This window comes from Coturnix japonica, chromosome 1 (genome assembly GCF_054131305.1).
Source record: "Coturnix japonica strain WE chromosome 1, WE-NBRP24, whole genome shotgun sequence".
Lineage (NCBI taxonomy): Eukaryota > Metazoa > Chordata > Aves > Galliformes > Phasianidae > Coturnix > Coturnix japonica.
Genome location: NC_140663.1, coordinates 6,091,437 through 6,111,811, shown reverse-complemented (window position 1 = coordinate 6,111,811; position 20,375 = coordinate 6,091,437). Strand labels below are relative to the sequence as shown.

Sequence of the window (20,375 nt, the reverse complement as noted above, 5' to 3'; positions counted from 1 at the left end):
GATTAAAAAAGTCAAAGCCAACCAAAGTGTAAAGTAGAAGTCACTGATTAAACTGTCAGAAATGGAGCAGCCTTTGTTAATCACTGATTCACTAGCTGGGAGAAGAAGAAGGGTCCTGAGTTTGCACAAAGGCTTTGGTGTCACAAGGTATGTGATTTATTCCCAGATCTCTCTCCATTTTTCTGTGGGATCTTACCCAGGTAAATTGATCTCTCTATGGCTCCATTTTCCCATCTGTTCAGCCTGGGTAATGATCTTGCCTCAGAGACAGTGAAAACTTTCAATAAGGAGAAAAGGTTACCTTATAAACCACACCTGCATCTGAAATTAGGCTACCCCCTGCTAGCACCTACAGCAGCTTTGGCTACAGAAGTAATTACTTATGATAATCAGCTTTCCCTTGCATTGTTTTGAGGGCAAGCAATAGAGGAGAGAAAAATGTTTTGAGAAACAGAGAATTATGTCTGAAAAGTAATAGGAATTGGCAAGTCATGAGCCTTTTATAATTGTTGTAATTGAAAATATTGCCTAAATGACTTTTGATACGTTTGTTTTTTGTTTTTAATTTATTTAGCAAAAGTTATCAATAATTGTATCAATGTCATTTGTGAATGCTCTCAGGATTTGTGCAAGATGTGTCACCCTTAGAAATATAAGGTTGGCTTTCCCAACCAGTGTAAGCTTTGTGATCTACAGTAGAAGGCAGTGTAAAACTACAGAAACATTCTTATCTGAAACTATGCAAAATAAAATACCACATAAAAGAAGAATTAGTTTGCTCTCCTTTTCTATGCAAAAGGAAGTGCTTTATTATGCAGCCTCATCCAGGAGCTGCATGTACATTTTACTTAACAGGAGGAATGCTGCTGGGCCCAAAGAGCTCAGCTGACTCATTTTGTGTTCTTCACAATTACCTTTGCTGCCTTCTGTCACCTAAGCAGGTTCCTGGGTGGCTCCCACCACTGTTCACTAGATGTGACATCTGAGGAAAGGTGAGGAGAACCTCCTCTTAATTCAGCTTTATTCTCAGTTATTTGCCATTTACTCAGTGTTTTCCCTTGCACAGATGGAAGTGGTCCACTTGCCTTCGTAGGAATGAGATTTCCTTGTATTACATGCATTTCATTTCTTTCTGTACCACGTAAGTGGTCTGAAAGCATCTCTCCAGATCTCAGTTGCCAACGTCATGACTGGTTTCTGGTTTTCCTCCATGCCTCCACTATCCATCTTCTCCAACAATCCCTGCTCTTCTCCCTTGGGGTGAGGCCTCCTCACCTACCACCATGCAGCCCATTTTAGTGACAGGAAAGGCCCCTATCACATCTTCCTGTATTGTTCTGCTTTCAGGCCATTTCAGGTGAAAATGGAGATACTCTGTCTCCTCCACCCCAGAGGAGATTTGGCTTGAAGGAGTTCCTATCACAGAGGGGAAACCCCCATCCTTTCTATTCCTTTTGCAAGAATATGGATGGATCCCAACACTTCCCATGTAGATTTCCTTCTGTCTTCTCCAAGCTCATGGCTTGCAAAGAGTGAGGGGACCACAAGAACTACCCTTTTCCCTGCTGTCACCCCAGAAAGGTCTGAATAACCCAGAAGAAGGAGGTCATCTTTATTCCCTTATTCACACTTCAGCTGCTCACTTTGTTTGGTCTCTTAGATGCCAGGATTACCCTGAGCTAACTGGGACACGGATGACCTACATGTGGCTTGTGTCCCTCTCCCAGCCCCAGGCTGGAGCTGTAGGCAGCAGACAGGATTTGTGACCCACCATCCATTTTGACTGCCTTGCGAAGACCAAATTTTATAAATAGACCAGCTCAGCTTCATCTGAGCTATCTAATAGCTCAGTGTCCTCCCAGCATGCACTTTCTTCACCTAATGAATGGGGATTTATTGCACTGACTCTTTGGAAATGGTGAGGTCTGCCGTCTTCCCTCTTCAGCTCTCAGAGATCCTTTAAGCCTGTGAGAAAATTAATCAGATGCCCCAAAGGCTTATTTTGTCCAAAGCTAAATTCCTGTTTCTCCCAGTCCCCCCTCCCTTTGTGCCCCAATTACTTAAGGGATTGTCCTGGAAATTAATGAAAGCATGGAAGTGGGAAATAACACCCACAGTTCATCTCAGAAGTGAAGCAGTTCAGTGGAAGGCTTAATTAGAAACAACTCATGCTCCACACAGCAAATTTGGAGCTATTCCAGTTTGAAGTGTGCTGTGCTGTGACAGTTGTTATTGCTCTTCCAGTTATATGAGTCAAGTCTTGCTGCTGAGTGAAGGCATTTTGCATTTCTGAATGAGTTCCACTGTGGTTTCGACCTGGTTTCCAAAGTTGTCAGCATAAACTATCTCAAGGACACAACTCATCCTGCAAGAAAAATGAGGTGATGGGGACAGATTCGGCCAAGGAACTGACAGCTCTTCATCTCTCTCACTAGCTGTGGTCTGTGGAAGTGAAAAGGAGCCGCCTATTGGCTTGGGGGAATGGCTGGGTTGCATCAGTCTGCCTTCTGCTTCCTAGAGTTGAGATGTTTGTTGCATGGAGGCCACATCTCAGTACTGTGTTCAGTTTGGGGCCCTTCACTACAAGAAAGATGCTGAGGGCCTGGAGTGTGTTCAGAGAAGGGCAACAAAGCTGTGAAGAGTCTGAAGCACAAGTTTTATGAGGAGTAGCTGAGGGAACCAGGATTGTTTGGTCTGGTGTAGAGGAGGCTCAGGGGAGACGTTATTGCTCTGTACAGCACTCTGAAAGGAGGTTGTGGTGAGAGGGAGATCAGCCTCTTCTCCCAGGAAACAGAAATAGGACCATAGAAATGGCCTTAAGTTGTACCAGGAGAGGTTCAGATTGAATATTAGAAAAAACTTCTTCTCAGAAGGAATGGTGAGGCATTGGCACAGGCTGCCCAGGGATACAGTGGAGTTACCATCCCTGGAGGTGTTCAAGAATCATGTAGATGTGGCACTGAAGGACATGATTAGTGGGCATGGTGGGAGTGGGTGGATCTTTATGGTTTTTTCTGACTTTAATGATTCTCTAAGATCCTTGTTTTTGGTGTTTTTTTATGTTTTGGAGGTTTTCCAGCCTTCTACTGCCACTCAAAAAGTACAAGTTATGCAAGGGAGTTAGATCCTCAAACACCTCCCACAGGTGACTGGCAGTTAGATACCTTCAGCATGTCCTAAATGTTCTTTGAAAGCATCCTTCTCAACTTCCATGGGTCTCTGATGCACCATACGAGGAAATAACACTGAATTCTGTGAAGCACTGCGCTGCTTATGGATGCAAATCACTGTCTTAGTGTGAATATTACTTCATGACATGACATCTCCTCCAACTCCTTAGTGCTAATTAATGCAGTTCAAGGATAGACAATATTCATTAAGCTTTCCTGAAAACGCAAGAAATGTTCATGTAACAGCTCACACATTTTGAAGGCACCATAATCCCATCACCGTGTTTTCTGTTCCTCTGTAAAATATTTCAGTACTTTAATCTTTGCTAAGGAAAGTGGAAGTGAATTGTCAACAGTGGTTCTTCAGCACAAGGCCGTGGTGTTTGTTCCTTGCTTTGTTATCAGGAACCAACAAAAGGGATCAGCATGTTGTTATTTTGGCACATAGGTTGCTGGAGGCTTCCCTCTGTGTATATGGAAGTTAAATATTTGGGTTACTGTTGTCTCTTTGGGTCTTGCCATGATACAAAGCAGCTTGGAAGAGATGCAGCTATCGCCTGCTTCCACTCATTGCAATGACAGCAGCTCTACTACCTCCAGACTAAATGTTTGTTACTGGGTTGTATTGTTTGGGTATTGACAGATCCAGAGACCTTGTGAAATTACAGAAGCTCCTTGAAGGAAAGCCCTGTTGCTGATGAATTATAGCTACAATGTTAAAGGAGGTGAAAGCTTTGTGTGTGTGTGTTGGGTTCTTTGTTATTGTTTTCCTGAAGAGATACTGTTGAGGAAATCTGAACTGCATCACAGGAGAGAAAGAAAGGGAAAGCAAACTACTCTGGAGGTGTTGCCTCTACACTGCAGTGCAGCCAACCTGCAGGCATTAATCAGGATGGGTGGGCTTTGAGGTCTCCATTCTCTCTGAGATGAAACTCTCTTATAGACACACAAACAAATGTCTGCAGGTGTTGGTCTGCATCCTCCACAGACCCTCTTTTCTACCCTGCAGTCCTTGTATCTTGGGGTAACACCTTACTACTAAAGAATTAGCTCAGATCTGGCCAGGGTGTTTATGGAAAGCCGCACAATGAACCTAAGAGAAGATCCAGAAAGAGTTTCTTGTCCTATTCTGGGAGCAAACAACTCTGTCTAGTTTCATTTTTGTGACAGACTCTTGGTAGAAACAATGCTCTATTATTCTTCCATGCTGTAACAAACATTTCCAGGCTCTTTGCTGGGCCCATAGGATACTATCTATCTTTACTCAGAACATAAATTTTATTACGAATGTTTCATCATGAATGCGAAATTAAGTCATGACCCAGGTCCTTCCATATTGGTGCCAATGCCCCAAAGCTATTGGAGGATCCATTGGAATCACACAGATATGTTTTGAGTGTAGTGGGATACACTTTGTGTACCTCCAAGCAGATAACCCCATCAGAAAACCAGCTCTTCAGAAGGCATAAAGAAGGATGCTCTGTGGCTGCCTCCAGACTTGTCCAAAACTCATGCCTGTTTATCCAGGCTTAGTGCCGAAGGGAGAGGATGAACTCTTGCTGGGAACCTGTAATTTCAAGCCAAGCCTAATGAAACTCCCCACACGTGCACTGAAAGATGAAAACTGAAGCTCTGGGCAGAGCAAGCCTTGCTTTCCAGATTTTACGCTATGCATGAAGCAAATTAGTTTCCAATTAGAGGCTTCCAATCTCTTGCTGTTACTTAAATCCTCCAGGTGAGCTCTTTTACCATCAGCTGGATAACACTACGACACATACCAGCTCCACTCTGGGTCTGGAGGCAGAACCTGCCACAGAAAAATGGGTCAGGGAGGGACAATGTGTGTTATTCAGAGACAGGTGGGGAAATCACCTTGGGGCTTTGCTATGTGAAGGTTCTTCCTATCCCAAGGGCAAAGCCAATGGCCTTGGCATATTCCTGCACTGAAACAAGAACAAGCAGGCACCTGCGTGGTGAGCACGCCTTTGAAGCAACTTTCACTTCTGTTTTTGTTGGGGGAAAAAAACAGCCTCAGAATGGGATCTTTCATTGTTGGTCCCAAGCAGCATTCAGGATCTGAGCTGAACCACATCCAATCCCCAACAGGACACAGCTTTACCCTTGCCGTGCTCCCTTTACTTTTCCTGGGGCAGAGATGGGTATCTTTGCTGCCTCCTGCCACCATGTCCTGACCTTAGATGGCCTCCAGGGAGAGCTGGGCAACCTCAGCCACTTGCTCTTAACTGTCAGCATCCAGAGCTACCTCTATATTTAGCCCTTTAACCAAAGCCAGTCCTTGGGTGGAGTGAGCTGGACAGGAGAGCCTGTCTGTGGTTGCATTTGTGGCTCCATTTTATGTCCGTGTCCTTAAAGAAAGGGGAGAGAATTGTGTTGATGCTAAAGTTTTTGACTATTGCACCCAAAACCACTTTGTAGCCCCCCAAGCCTCTTCAGTTCCTTCTTTACATCTGCCTTTAATGGGCAGATCAGTTATCCTCAGGGCACTTTACACCCTGATCTGTAAGTCTGGAATGGAATGCAGAATACACCCCCAGTGATTCAGGTGAAGATAGTTAAAGAGCTCCTCCTCCACCTGAACTGTCACAGGTCCATGGGACAAGATGGGCTTCACCCTTGGGTGCTGAGGGAGCTGGTCTGGGTGATTGCTGAGCCCCAGCTGGTGACCTGTTACAAGTGGTGTCCCCCAGGGGCTGGTACTGGGGCCCATCCTGTTTAATATCTTCGTTGATAACCTAGATGAGGGGACTGATTGAACCCTTGGTAAGTTTGCAGATGACAGCAAGTTGGGAGGTAATGTCCATCTGCATGAGGGTAGGGAGGCCCTTCAGAGGGATCTGGATAGGCTGGATCACTGGGCTGCGGTGAATGGGATGAGGTTCAACAAGGCTGTGTCCTGCACTTTGGCCACAATAACCCCATGCAGCGCTATAGGCTTGGGGCAGAGTGGCTTGGATGACTATGAAGATCCTTGCCATTGCTAGTGCGGTCTGTACAAATGCTTTACAGGTAGCATCCTCTACTGCTCCATCCCATCACAGCTGCATTCTTTACCAGCTGAGGGTGCAGGGGGGAATCTATGACAGACAGTGGATGCCCCAGCCCCAGGGCTGCACTGCCTGCCCACTCTGTGGCACCCCGATCCCTCACTACCCTTCTCTTCCCCCACCCCCCTCACCCCCCCCTCCAGCCAGTGCTATGTGTGCATTAAAAGCATTCACCCCACCCCCCACTCCCCACCCCCACTCCCCTCCTCACAAGGTGTTCACATGTGGGTTTGAGGGTGAAAGCAATCACCCCCACTCCCTTCCATTCCTTCATCTCACTATCCTCTCATCCATCCCTCCATCCCTCCATCCTTCCATCCTCCTTCTCCTCCCAGAAGCAAGGGGGAGCCCAGATATCGGCAGGCCCAAGCCGGGTTCATCTGCTTCACATGACCCAGCACCAACTGCTGCTTGCTGCCCTCCTCCCGCCTTCCTCCTCCTTCCTCCCCCTCCTCCTCCTCCTCCCTCCTCTCCCACTCCAACATCGTAGCGCGGTGGCGGTTGTGCAGGAGCCGGGTGCCGGAGGCTGGCAAACGGGGAAAGGAAGGGGAAAGCGGACTGCAGCGTCGCAAAGCAGAGCATGGGGCGAAGCAGTTGCCCACCGCCCCATTCCTAGGGAGACCGGGGACCCTTTGGAGGGCAGCGGGGAAGCGAGGAAGGGCCGTGGAGCCGCCGAGGAGGTGCGAGAGATGGATGCGAGGCGATAGCACCGCGGCCTCCAGCGCTGCCGCATCGGGATGCTCTCAGCCCCGGAGCGGAGCTGAGGAGCCGCCGAGGGACAGGAGAAGGTAACGGGGTCTTTGTCTGCAGCAGGGAGGCCCCGGGGTTCCCTTCCAGCCCCAAACCCCGCAGGGAAGCCCAAGCCGCAGTGTGCGAGTGGCTCCACGCCCCCTCCCTCCATTTATCTGAATCGGAGAGAAATGCTCTGCCCTTTGATTTCCTTCTCCATTCCTCCCACCAATTAAAAAAAAATAAGAATAAATCAGCTCTGAATTCGGTGGCCGAGTAACGGAGAAAAGCTGGGCAACCAGGTTTCTTGGGTTGTGGATTTTAGGGGCTGAGGGTGTGGGGGAGAAGGGTTGGTGTGCGATTTCCCGACCCTCCCCTCCCCGCCGATCTGGATGCTTGTCCCTGCTAAGATGGACTGCTCCTTCCCTTTCCAAATGGCTGCAGCAAGTTTAACACTGAGCTGGGGGGGCTTCACAAGGGGTAAAGCCCCCCGGCACGTTTGTTTTTCCCTTCCCTTGTGCACCTTTGGCTAAATCGGAGCAGAAAAGTTGCTGCAGATCCAGGGTTAGAAAAGACAAATAAACGGCTGTATTTCTGAACTGTGCCCGTCTGGGTGTATCTGCACGCCTTGCAGACACGCTCCGTGGAAGGACGGCTCCTCGGCAGCATTGTTAGCGCGTTCACTGCCGGGGAGGGCATGAGAAAAGTTGTTTCAAGCCTCTGTGTTAAATTTCCAGGAGAGACAATTGTTTCTAATAATAGCCCTGGCAGCGGTTTAGCAATAGAGCACCACGCAGATGCCGGAGTGAGTGGGCAGATCTGTTCTATCAGGCAAGCCGGGTCACGGGGAAATCAAACCCTCCACCTCACTGCTTCGGTTTGGGGTTTTAAAACCTCATCCTGAATAAAACCTCGGCACCACTCTCCCTTTCTGCTGGGAAGGAGGTGTGGTGTCTGCACACCGCACACGGCGGCACTATGGAGAGGTTGGATCTCAGCTCTGCTGCTGCCGTTGCACACCGGGGTGTCTCTATCTCACCCCTCCATACTGGACCCCAGGGTCTGATGAGCATCTCCCATCCATGTTCAGAGGGGGTCACCACCAGTGTGGGTGTTTGTGCCATTTTTCCTGCCTGCCCGGCACCAGAGAGGTTTTGGTGGAGCTAAAATGGTCATAACTCTTCCTCTATGAATCCCCAATACTTTGAACCCTGACCAGGCAGTGGTTCACCTGCCTGGCTTAGAATCATAGAATCTGAAACCATCTTGGGTTGGAAGAGACCTTAAAGATCATTCAGTCTTTGGTGTCTCCAAGCTGTTTATGCACCTTTCTGGAGCAACTTCCCAATAGCCTCCAAAAAGATGAAGCAAAACATGTTTTAAGGAGATCTTAATGATTTGCAGCAGCTGATGCACTGGCCTCTCTGCACAGGAGTTCTTCAGGGTTTGTCCTTTCCAGGTAATACAAGCTCTGTTTCTGTGTGCATGTGTGATAACTTTAATCCCACTGCCAGGCCATGGGAGGATTTAGGGTTTGGTTTAAGGAAAACCATGGATGGGATGTCCTCAAGCTGTGGGGGATGCTCTTGCCTTTGGATCCTTTTATCCAGGGCCACAAGTGCTGGTGTCAAGTAGGGACATGCCTTGTGCCACAGAGAGGTGTTATGTTCCCTTCTCTCCTGGCATACTGTTCCCGGTGGTCTTGTTGTGTGTCTGAACTCATTACTGCATTAGCAGTGTGAGTTGGTATTTGGTGATACCATGGTCACAGCGTTGCGTCACTCGGGACCATAGGGCAATGTATTACTTCATGGTGCAAAGAGGATTTTCTGTAGAGATCATGATGTATTGTTCTGCAAAGCCAAAGGTTTCAGTTAGTGCGTTGGGTGATATCACCAAGGACATGGGTCCAGGAAGGACATTTTGAGTCATGGAATCTCATCGACACCGTCACAGGTTATTACAGTCATACACATCTTCCTTGTTGCTGCTGTTGCTTACTGTATAACAGCAGAAGGCTCGAATGTGGCAAAGGCAAAGTACAACTATAAGTGGGGGGAAAAAATTATATTAGAGAGAACTTGAAAGGTGCAGTGGTGAGACTGAAGCCTGAAGAATCAGCGTGGAAGGAGAGCAAAGGAGAAGGAAGGGTCATGTGTGAAGCCCTTGGGAAAAGTACAGAGGGAAAGTGTTAATCCAGCACCAACCAGGTTTGGGGTCGAGGCTCAGCAGTGTCCCCTGGAGCTGCAGTAAGGCACTGTGTGACCCACTTCTCACCAGCGAAGCAGGAATGGGATGGATCGCTGGGATGAGCATAACATGCAGCCTTAATTCAGTTCTCAGGGACTGGAGGTGTCTTACATTCAAAGCAGAGCAAGTGATTATGGCTCCCTGAGGTCCCCAGGCTTCCCTGCCAGGTGCAGTGTACTTGGAGACACAGCTGGATCCCAAGGTCAGTGGCAGTGCCAACCTCTGTCCGTTCCTGCTGGCTTGCTCCTTCCAACAGCTTGCCCTGCAGCCCCAGCCCCAGGGCCCAGCAGTTTGATAATGTTAAGTTGTGGCTGAATTGCTTACAAGCCCCATCCAGCTCCATTGCCCAGGCTGTCCCAGCCTCTTCCAGGCAATCTGGCTTCCGCAGCCAGCAGCAGATTGCTCAGCATGGCCTTGGGGACCACCACAGCTGATAACGTCCCTTTCTATTTCCCCTTCTCCCAGACTTTTAACAACTTAATTCTCAACACTGCTATAAATCTCAATATGTCCTATTTCCTAGAAAACCACAAACAATTTTCCATGGCTACACAATGAGCTGGAGTGCCCGTCTTTTGCTCTGGAGATGAATTCAAGTCCAAAATGACTTTTTCTGGTTTCCTCTCTGATCCTTATCTTTGAGAAGAGGTTTGATCAGCTCTGAGGTTCTGGGAGCACTTTCATGTTGACGAAGCCCCGTGCCTGATGCTGGGTCCATCTCTGTGAGCTGATAGTTCAGTCTTTTCCCAACTTTAAATTGCAAAGAAGATCAGAGGAGCAGGCATGGTTTGATTCTCAGTGCAGTTAATGATGTTCTAGTTCAGATTTTCCTCCAGCTTCCTTTCCCATCCAACACACTGCCCTTCTTCTCTTGTCCTGACCTGTTGTATGATGTTCTCAGATGCCTTTTACATCCCCTGCCTGGGGAATGTGGTATTGCCTAGTGTAATAATCTGAGGGACAAGGTTTGTGGTCATGATGGTGATGGGCCGATGGTTGGACTAGATGATCTTAGCGGTCTTTTCCAACCTTAATGATTCTATGGAAAAGATGTTGAGGTCACAACAAGGGAAGTGAATTGACCCTTTTCATCTAAATTTACCTTAAAATGTCTGCTAAAAATCTCCTATAATGCTAAGAAGGAAAAAAAAGGAGGTTAACACTCCCATTTTGGGCTATAGAAATCCTTTGTGTGTGCAGTTCTTCATGTAACACATAACATTTCAACAATGACTGCTGGGCTTGCCAACCTGCTCTGTGGCTGGATTATTTTTGTTCCTTCTTAGAAATTCCCAGATCTCCCAACCAAAATAAATCCAACTTTGTTTGGGTTTCCTGACCGCGTGGGATCCAACGTGGCTGCAGCCATCCCACACACGCTGCAGCACTGTTGGCATCCCGTCCATCTGAGATGAGATATTTCACACCGGGTTTCAGCAGGAACTACTTTGCAGATAGGGGAGCAGCGGGAGAATGACCCTACTGCTTTCACAGTGGCTTTATGTAGGGCACGCCAGTAATGGAAAGCCCCCACACACAGGGAGCAGCTCTGAGAGTCAGCACAAAATCTGCAGCTGAAACTTTGCATTTCTCCTAGGGAGCATAAAGTGGATTGAGGTCTTTCCATATTTAAAACTCTGCGCTGCCCTTGCTCTGCATGGATGGTCTCTCTCGTGGCTGTGTCCACTGTTGCCCATCATCACAACATGTGGCTGCCACATGTGTATGTGTGCCACGGGAGAACCTGGATGCTCTCATTTCCCAGTGAAATGTGCGCTCAGAGGGGCAAGGATGATTTAGGGGATGTGTAATGAGTTACAGGGCCGAGCCTCATGCACATGCACACACTGCAGCATTGAAGCATGCTGAAAAACAAGCAGCTTGCCAAGGCAACTTCCATAGCCTCTCACAATGCTCAACAGGAAAATCTGGAGGGGAAAAAAATAACAAATCAATGCCTGAAGTGTTTCGGGCTCCATGATATGCCTTGCAGCCCCGGATCTGCTGCCAGTGGTGTCACCATCTTGCCTCACCAAGGGCAGGGAGGATGGAGGCCTCAGTGCTGCATTTACAGACAGAAACTGGAGCTTAGGAAGTTCCACATGAATGTGCGCAAGAACTTCTTTCGGTGAGGGTGACAGAGCACTGGAACAGGCTGCCCAGGGGGGTTGTGGAGTCTCCTTCTCTGGAGATATTCAAGACCCGCCTGGATGCCTACCTGTGCGACGTGGTGTAGGGAACCTGCTTTGGCAGTGGGGTTGGACTCGATGATCTCTGGAGGTCCCTTCCAACCCCTACAGTTCTGTGATTCTGTGATCCTAGAATATGTTTTCTGAGATGCTCCAAGTTTGCCAATGGAGACTCTATGGGGAATTTGTAAGTGCAAAGGTACTGGGCTATGTCCTCTCTTCCTCAGTGCCCCTTTGCAGGCACAGCCAGCAGCATACATGGCAGAAAGCTGCTCCTAAATGGGCATCATTTCCTCAGAGAGCAATACTCTGAGGTATCAGATCCAGGAGCTGAGTTTGCCAGCATTGCATCAGGCTTTTCTCTCCTCTGTCTCCATCCTCAGCTCTTCTGCATTGATTCTGCACAGTGTTGAAGAGCTGATATGCTTTCTCCCAGAACGGAGCATCCTTTCCTGGCTCTTCAGAGGCAGGGATTTCAGAACAAAGACAAGATCAGGCAGAGAGCTTTATTCCAGACTTCTCCTTTGCATAGGTTGCAGGAGGAACACATTTATATTTTCATGAGTTGCCTTTATGCAGAGAGAACTGGTTTTTAAATCTTGCTCTCTAATCCCTAGAGCATTTCTGCACAAGCAGGCAAAGCATTCCCAATAAAGGCAATGCAAAGTCCTGGCATCACTGAGAAGATAGATGAACAGACACTGAGGGCCATGGTTTAGTGGGCATGGTGGTGATGGGTTGATGATTGGGCTGAATGATCTTAGTAGTCTTTTCCAACCTTAATAATTCTGATTTTAAGTTCTGGGAAGCTCTGTTGAGGGTTGGTATTCATCAGCCCAGCTGAATTTCTCTGATGGCTGCCCAGACCCAGGCTGCAGCCCTGGCTCAGAGCACCCAGTGCATGCCAAGCCCAATGCTCAGCCATGGCTGGAAATGACCCCATGACATGATTTTACACTGGAAGCATATCAATTCTTACAGTGTTATTCAGAACAAGAAAGAAAGAAGGAGAGAATTAAAAAAACAAAAAAAAAAAAAAGCAATTATGTATACAGATTAATGTTTTACTTTTTTTTTCCCTCTACATCTGGAATGACTTTTGCTAGTGTGTTTTCTATTACATGTTATACCTAACACTGTTTAGTGCAGTTTATTGACCAGCTCTGCTGCAGACTAACTGAGTGATACACAGCCCCATGCCTTGGCTCAATTGATCCGGGTGATCGCCGCTCACACCTAGAAGTGCTTGCTGATACAGTTAGTACAATAGATTCAATAAGTGCTAAAAGGACACTTTGAGCCTTAAATCTTAATTTGTCCCTTAAAAATATTTCATGCATACTACAGCTTCTATTGCCTTGGGTCAATTTGGTCATCTTCCTATGAACCTACATTGATTTTTTTCTTCTCCAGCAAATCACGTACATTTTAGCAGCAAATAAATTGTCCTATTCTCTTTTCTAACTAAACCAAACCTCCTACAAATGTTTTCCCAGGAGACTTGGATGCTCTCATGTAATTACCACCCTGTCTGCATGCACAAATGAGTGATATCTGGAACAGTTTGCTGAAAATATGCCATGTTTGAAGTGTGAAACTGTACCAAAAAAGGAAAAAAAAAAGCCAACATTTTTATATATATTTACAAGGAGTGAAAAGTCAGATGTAGGAGAGATTAACAGGCATCCTAACATCCTTAGAAATATAGTAATTCTCAGTTGCTATGTACTTTTAGTACTGCATGGTCATCATCATGCTGATGACATGTGGGTTTTGCTACAGTTCAGAGTAAGGAGTGAATTGGAAAGTGACCAGGAATCCCTGAAGAGGCATTGATGCAACTTGTAAAAGGCTGTGGAGTCCACTATTGGTAATGGAGAGTCCTAGCAGCTAATTTAGTTCCTTTTCTCTTAGAACATACAGTGTGCATAGCAAGCAGAGCAGAAGCTCTTCCAGTATACTGTGCACATATGGGATGAAACAACAGTCAGTACCTTAAAGTGCTTCTTATCTAGATAATAAATTTAGCCTAGGAGGGAAAAAAAAGGTTCTACACAGAGGGGGTTGGTCAGGCATTAGAATGGGCAAACCAGAGACATGGTAGAGTCCCCATCCTGGAGGTATTTAAGTGATGTGTAGATGTGGCATTAAGGGACACAGCTTAGTGATGGGACTGTTTAGTTCGGGTTGGTGACTAGCCTTGATCATCTTCAAGGTCTTATCCAACCTAGATGAGTCTACGGTTCTATGAATAAAGATGTTCTTTGCACAGCCTGACTGAGCTGAGTTAGCTCAGGCAAAATTTGCATGCAGGTCAAGTTATCTGAGGTTTTAACTGGGAAGTTTACAGCAGGGGAGATTTTCTAACTGTCATGTCATGTTATCATAGGGATGAGGGTTTTTTTTTGCTATAGATTTTGTAGTAGTGGCATTTTGATCCCCTTTTGCAGCCTTTGGGCATTACTTTGGAGTAGGGATGAATAGCACATCCCGCAGTCAGTTCAGTGGGATGAGGCCATGAGCTGCCTGAGCTGCAAGCCCGTCACTTCCCATAGGACGTGACCCTTGGGTTGCAATGCTGTCATGTGGACCGATGTGTTTCTCCTCAGATAAAGATGCACAGTGATGCTCAGTGCAATCAGCTTGCCATATGACTCATTTAAAATGTGCTTGTACAAAAGAACTATAAGAGCTCTAGCATTTTCTTCACCTAAAAACATTCGTCCATAGCAAGCATCCACACTGAACTGCTGTTACAATTGACCAGCTGAGATGAGATTTCTCAATATCAAGAAAGGAGTGGAACAGTTTTCCTGAGGATCAGATGAGTTACAAGTCTGTCAAATATAAGATATTTGTAGCCAGTGAATCCTCTAGTCTGAAACCAGTGCCATCTCTCTGAGGTTGGTGAGAGCTCCAGAGCTCAGAGGATGCTCTGCCCAAATCTCTTAGATTTGGCTCCTGCCTTGTACAGTGAGGATCTTGCTTGGAAGGATATATTTTTAAGCTGCCAACTGTTTTTTCTCGCCAAGAAAGGGAACAGCAAGAGATATGTGGGAGAAAGAGTCAAACATGGTAAGAGGTATGCACTGGGAAAGCCCTCCTCTGCATTAACATCAGAAGGCAGAGCGGGTTCACGATGGCCTGGTTTCCTTCCATTTGAGAAGATTGAGATCTGTATTATTTTAAGAAAGAAAACAATACGTGACATAAACCAGCACAACCTGCACTCTAGTGAGGAAGCCATCCAGTCCAGGAAAGGGCTTTCTTATCTCAGGATATAGCTGAGAGCCGAGTTCTGTGGCCAGCCGCTCTCAGAGCAGTGATTTAGGCGTCTGTTGGGTAATGCCCTGCTCGGTTTGAAATGCAGCGTTGGAATTACATTTAATTCTAACTCCACGGCTCAAGCACTGAGTGTTTTGAGGTTAAGAAGCGGCATTCCCGGCTTTAAAGTTCGCCTGAGAGTTATTGCTTGATGTTGTAAATGGACTTAAGGACCGTAGGAGACAGTTTTTCATTTCAGCCCTGATACAGTAAGCCACTTAAACACTTGCTTATGTCACGCTGAAATAAAAGGGATTTATGTGCGCGGCTCTGTGCTTTGCTGAATCAGAACGTTTTTGCTGATGGCTGTTTGCAGACAACATGAGAAACAACCTGTGCAGATTTCTCTGGGGGATCTCAGGTCTAGGAAACACTGCCTGGAGCCCTCAGGAAGCATGGAGCCCCTGGGCAAGCCAGGAACTCTTTTGTCAGCTCTTAGGACAAAACAGGGAAGTCACCAGGTCACCCAGCCTGCAGCTCTCCTTAGTGCTCATCTGGTCACTCTCCTGCAGTGCTCGCAGAGCGGTTGGGTCACATGAAGCTCATCCCAATGAACACACTTTCCCTTCTGCTCCAGGAACATTTGGCTCTATGAATCTATGATCCTGTGACTTGATGATTCAATGATGCTATAATTCTTCATTCCCTACTCAGTGGGATATGGACGTGGATTATTTAAGGGGAAGGACAAAATGCTTGCAGGAAATCCAGGAGACTTGCGTTTGTGGATGCCCCGTTCTTGGAGGTGTTCAAGACCGGGTTGGACGGGGCCCTGGGCAACCTGATCTAGTAAATGTGTATGTTTGGTGGCCCTGCCAGGCAGGGGGGTTGGAACTACATGATCCTTGAGGTCCCTTCCAACCCGGGTCATTCTGTGATTCTGTGATACATTCCTCTGGTGCTACAGATCCTATGGGAGATGCAGCATTGTCATTGGCATTTATTTCCTGGCTTTTATCTAGGTATCTTAGAGGTCTTTCCCAACCTTAATGATCTGAACAGAAGGCAAATGTCCAAGGGTATGATTAGGATCTCCTTTGTAGGAAAAAACCAACCAGTTTACAACTGACCTGTCCTGTTCCAGAACATCAAGTAGCATTTCCAATAGGAAACCATCACCAATGAATTAGCTTGAATGGCAGAAGTGTTGTCTGTTGGGTTTCTATCCACTGTAGTGAGAAACACCTATACTTCTTTGTTGTCTTATTTCAGAATGATGCCTTTGCCATAACTCTTCTGCCAAAATAAAATCACTCCTCTCCCTCTTCAAACAAAAGTTTACAGACCAGACGTACCACTTTTGGTTTAGGATGGAGTCATGGAGATAAGTGGTGGAAATGAGGAACACATCCAGACTGGATGGCAGTATCTTTGCCTGGAGTTTATCCTGTATTTCTCCTCACTCTTAGAGCTTCAAGTCAGTGAGGTTCAGGTGGAAATAAGCCTGCAGCATCACTGTCCTATCTAATAAAAGGAAAAGCAGAGAAATGGGTGTGCAGGAGGGTTTTAGACCTGGAAAGCAAGCAGGGTGGAAAGCAGTAAGAAATGGTCAAGTGGGAGCAGGGTGTTTAATCTAATGCTTTATTTTAATCATCGGGCTGTCATCTCTCTCTATCTCCTTTCATCGGGTCTGTCCAAACGGCAGGCAGAGTGACACTGATTTTTGTGTGCTCAGCACGGTAATTGCCTCCTATAGATGCAGTGAGCGTTTAGGAAATTTTCTGCCTCCAATTACAATTTCTGATTTGAGTCATGGAAGAATACACCATATCCTCTTTATTTCTGTAGTCACCGGCTAATGAAACGTGCCATGAGTATTTATAGAACTGCCATTGTAAATAGCATTTGCATTTGGTGCCTTGGAGTTATTTAGTGTGACGGTGCCTTCACCAAGAGGATTTTTGCACTTTGAAAGGGAAAGGTTCCCTTTGGAGTCATTCCTTCCTGCTGCCTTTGCTGTTTGCAGTGGATGCAGCAATTCTGTGGACAGTTGCAGATAATTTAGTGACAAGATGACACACACACGGGGACTAGCAGAGCGCACTGCAGCTAAAGACAGAGATGCTGCAGACAGTTTATAGGACATTCCAAACCTGTGTTTGGAGTTACAGCAAAGATGAATAGGGAGGAGGGAAGTCAGCAGAGTAGTTCGTGCAGCAGTGCAGAACAGCTGCCAGATGGTCTTTCTTAGGAAAACCGTCATGTAAATATTTGGGTAGGAGCCTCCAAATGATATTTAAAGTCTGTTGCTTGTGACAAAGGTAACTAAAATGTCTTTTCCTTGAGAAAAGCAGCCAAGATACAGAAGATCCCACAAGTAACCAGAAGAGATACTTGCTTTCTGTAGCACATTCACATAATCAAGTGCATACATCAAAACTTGTCACTGACGTCTCTCAAAGTGTCTTGCAAAGGAGGGCAGAATCATTCTTCCCATCTTCCAGGTGCAGAATTGTAGAATCACAGATGCTAGAAAAGATCACAAAGATCATGTATGTAGTCCAACCATCAGCCCACCCCCACCATGCACACTAACCATGTACCTGCCTACATGTTTCTTGAACACCTCCAGGGACAGTGACTCCCCACCTTCCTGGGCAGCCTGTGCCAATGCTTCACCACTCTTCTGAGAATAATTCTTTCCTAATATCCAATCTGAACCATCTCTGCCACAATTTAAGGCCATTATCTCTTGTCCTATGGCTGTTATCTGGGAGAAGAGGCCAACCCCACCCATCTACAACTTCCTTTTTGGGAGCTGTAGAAAGCAATAAGGTCTTCCCAGATCCTCCTCCATAAAGCCAGGGTACAGGTAGAACACAGTGCCCTGCATGTGATTGGCTCTCCTGAGCATCCACCACCTCATCCATACAAATGGGTTTCCTCAGATTTTCATGTGCCTCACAACCACCATCTGTGCCTGTATGGTGTGGAGACACGTCATCCTCAGCTTCCCAAAAGGGCTCATGTTCAGCTCTTCAAGCACTCTGGGGTCATACTGAATGTACAGGCACTAGAAGAAGTGACAGATTTCAGAATGTGACGTACTGAGCTGTTTTGGAAAACAAACAAAAAAGCTGTTGTGTGTTTTGCTGCAATAATTCCCATCTGAATTCGCTATTGGTCTAGCCCACAAAATGCATCTGGTCCCTCTTCACATATGAAGAATGCTGCTCTCTGCCATATGGGTGAACTGCTAGCACTGAGTTTGTAGCACAGCCCCAGCTCTTCACACTTCTTGGGGTGCAAGGAGTAAATGTGGACACCACAGCCTGGAACCCATGTTGGAGAGTTGTCTGAGTTTAGCACTAGGGCATGGCTTCAGGTATGGAAAACGCAAGTGTAGGATGAAGCTGGGTCAGCTATCCTGCCCAGTATGCATCTCTCTATAATGTCTGAACATTATAGACATCAATACTGTCAGGAGGTATTAGACACATGAATTTTTACTTTCTGAAGTTAGAGTAGATGGCTCCTAACTTTCAGAGTGGAACTGTGCTGTTGATATGGGAAACTGAGTCACTGAAGTCACAGTGAAAATGGAGCAAACCTCTCTACTTCACATCAAGTGTCCTTGTCTACTATCAACAGCTCTGTCCAACCATTGCTTCTTCTATGCTGAGATTTTACTTCTCTGTGTTGAGGGGAAACCCTTGCCTTTGTGCCTCTTAGCTTTCATCTTCCCCCATCTTTCTTAGGGTAACAGTTTCAGGAGTGGTGAACAACAGTTCTCTCCTCACAGCATTCCACTATATAATTCTGGTGTTGCTCAGCTCATCATTAGTGACCTCCTGGTCCCACAGTCCCATCTGTAGGGCTCTGGTGTTTGCTTTCCTTCTTGTTACGCAGAGAAGCAGAAGGGATTCCTTGCCATGTTTAAGAGCTGGCCTCAGTCTCATTGCTGTGCAACAGATACCACAGAGAAATAGAACTGCAAAGCATCAGAAGTACCATCTTCTGCATGCATGGCCTGTACCAAAACAGTTCCTTCTTGCTGTGCTGTAAAACATCCCACTTTGACAATCTAGCAGAGTTTGTGTTGCTCCGATGAAGGTAAAAACTATGCAGTGTCGGCTTCAAATGCCTGGTAGAATAATAAAACAGAGAGGAGGGAAGAAAGGGGTTGGGGTCAGTAGCCTGTAACAGAAACCTTCAAAGCATTAAGAGGCACAGCAACGATGTGACACTACAGAATTAAAGTAGTGTGCTCACATGTTGCATGATCGAACTGTAAAATTCACCATGGACTCTGGGAGCCACCAAGGATTTGCTGATGGACAGAGGTGCTGGGGGTGAGCTGATGTGAAAGCAGCGTGATTTCCCCAGCTCCACTCCTCTTTTCTCCCTCCATTTCTGCAAGCAATGCTCATGAATTTGCAGTTTGTCCATCATTTGTGCTGCATTTCAGAGTTTCACTACATTTGGATACTGCCAGCTACCACCAGCTGTTCACATTTGGGATTTATTTAAGCAGCGGGAGCACTGAGGGGAGACAAAACTCTGGGTTGGGAAAGCATGGAGTGTTGTTTTCTGAAATATAAAACATCACCTCAGTCAATTTTCCTCCTTGCTCCTTATACATTCTTCTTTTTTTTTCTCATTTCCACCTTGTATAACTGATCGAGTGCAACATGCAAATGCTGGACTGTGCTCCTGCCCCTGCCATTACATGTCATTGCCATGAGAAAGTCACCGCTTTCATTCTTGCCTTGGGTAAACTCACGTTAAAACTTCCATCCCGTATCTTGGGGATGCTGCAGGTCTCTGACAGCAAGGATGAGAGATATGAGAAAGGGCTTTGTCCACAGTGCTGCTTGGTGGAAGCCCAGCATGGGCTATGGCTCCCTGCAGCCACACCAGCAGGACCTACACAACCCCTGTGAATGCTGCTTAATACACAGTTTACAGAGAAAATCTCTTACCAAATAAATATGCCTTACGCGAAGAGGTATTTGACATAGCATTCCTCACTAGATGAAGTTCCCATATGAATACGTTTGATTGCCTTCGCAGTAAGTGGTTGACATGAGAAGCCTTGGATGGAGTGTGGTGGGTTACCAGGAGCACAGCAGGACCAAGGCACGTGTGACTGCCTTGGGGCTGCCTGAACACTGCCCAGATCATGCTGAGGAAGAGATTTCCTAGAGTGAAAGAGGCTTAGGCTGCTCTTATCCCATCAGTGGAACTGTGTGTGTGGGTGAGGGCTGTAGGGGCAGAACCTGGATCCATGGCTGTGCAAAGCAAAGTTGTTCCTCTTCGCAAGAGAGCTGGGAAAGGCCTTGGCTGACTGTAGGAGGAGATCCCTCAGGCAATGGCTCATTTACTTCTTAGTGCTTCAATCTATAGTAGCTCGGAAGAAGCAACATAAAACTGTAATTGATGTTGTCATAATGTTAAGAATTGGAATAAATCATACTGATATGGAAGCACCGATGAACCAATATAATAATTAAGGACATAAAGCTGTTAAAGAGCTGTTTGGATGCAAAGGAGGGCTATGGAGATGGAGAAGGGTCTGGAGGGCAAGGTGTGTGAGGAGCAGCTGAGGTCTCTTGGTTTGCTTAGCCCAGAGCAGAGGAGCTGAGGGGAGGCCTGATGGTGGCTGCAGCTCCTCACAGGGAGAAGAGGGCAATGCTGAGCTCTGCACT

General features: G+C 46.6%; 1 protein-coding gene across 11 annotated transcripts in view; it reads left to right on the top strand.

The window, feature by feature from the left end:
- FRMD4A (FERM domain containing 4A) overlaps window positions 1–20,375 on the top strand; it is a 326,160-nt gene that overhangs the window by 192,238 nt on the left and 113,547 nt on the right. For 2 of the 11 annotated variants that reach the window (XM_015873131.3, XM_085512429.1), the window contains exon 1: window positions 6,724–7,023. The exons of 8 other annotated variants lie outside the window; for them this stretch is intronic. The gene's annotated coding sequence lies outside the window, so the exon portion shown is untranslated. Of the gene's footprint in view, window positions 1–6,723; window positions 7,024–20,375 lie in introns of those variants that run through there. One more of the 11 variants, XM_085512433.1, reaches the window with a different exon arrangement.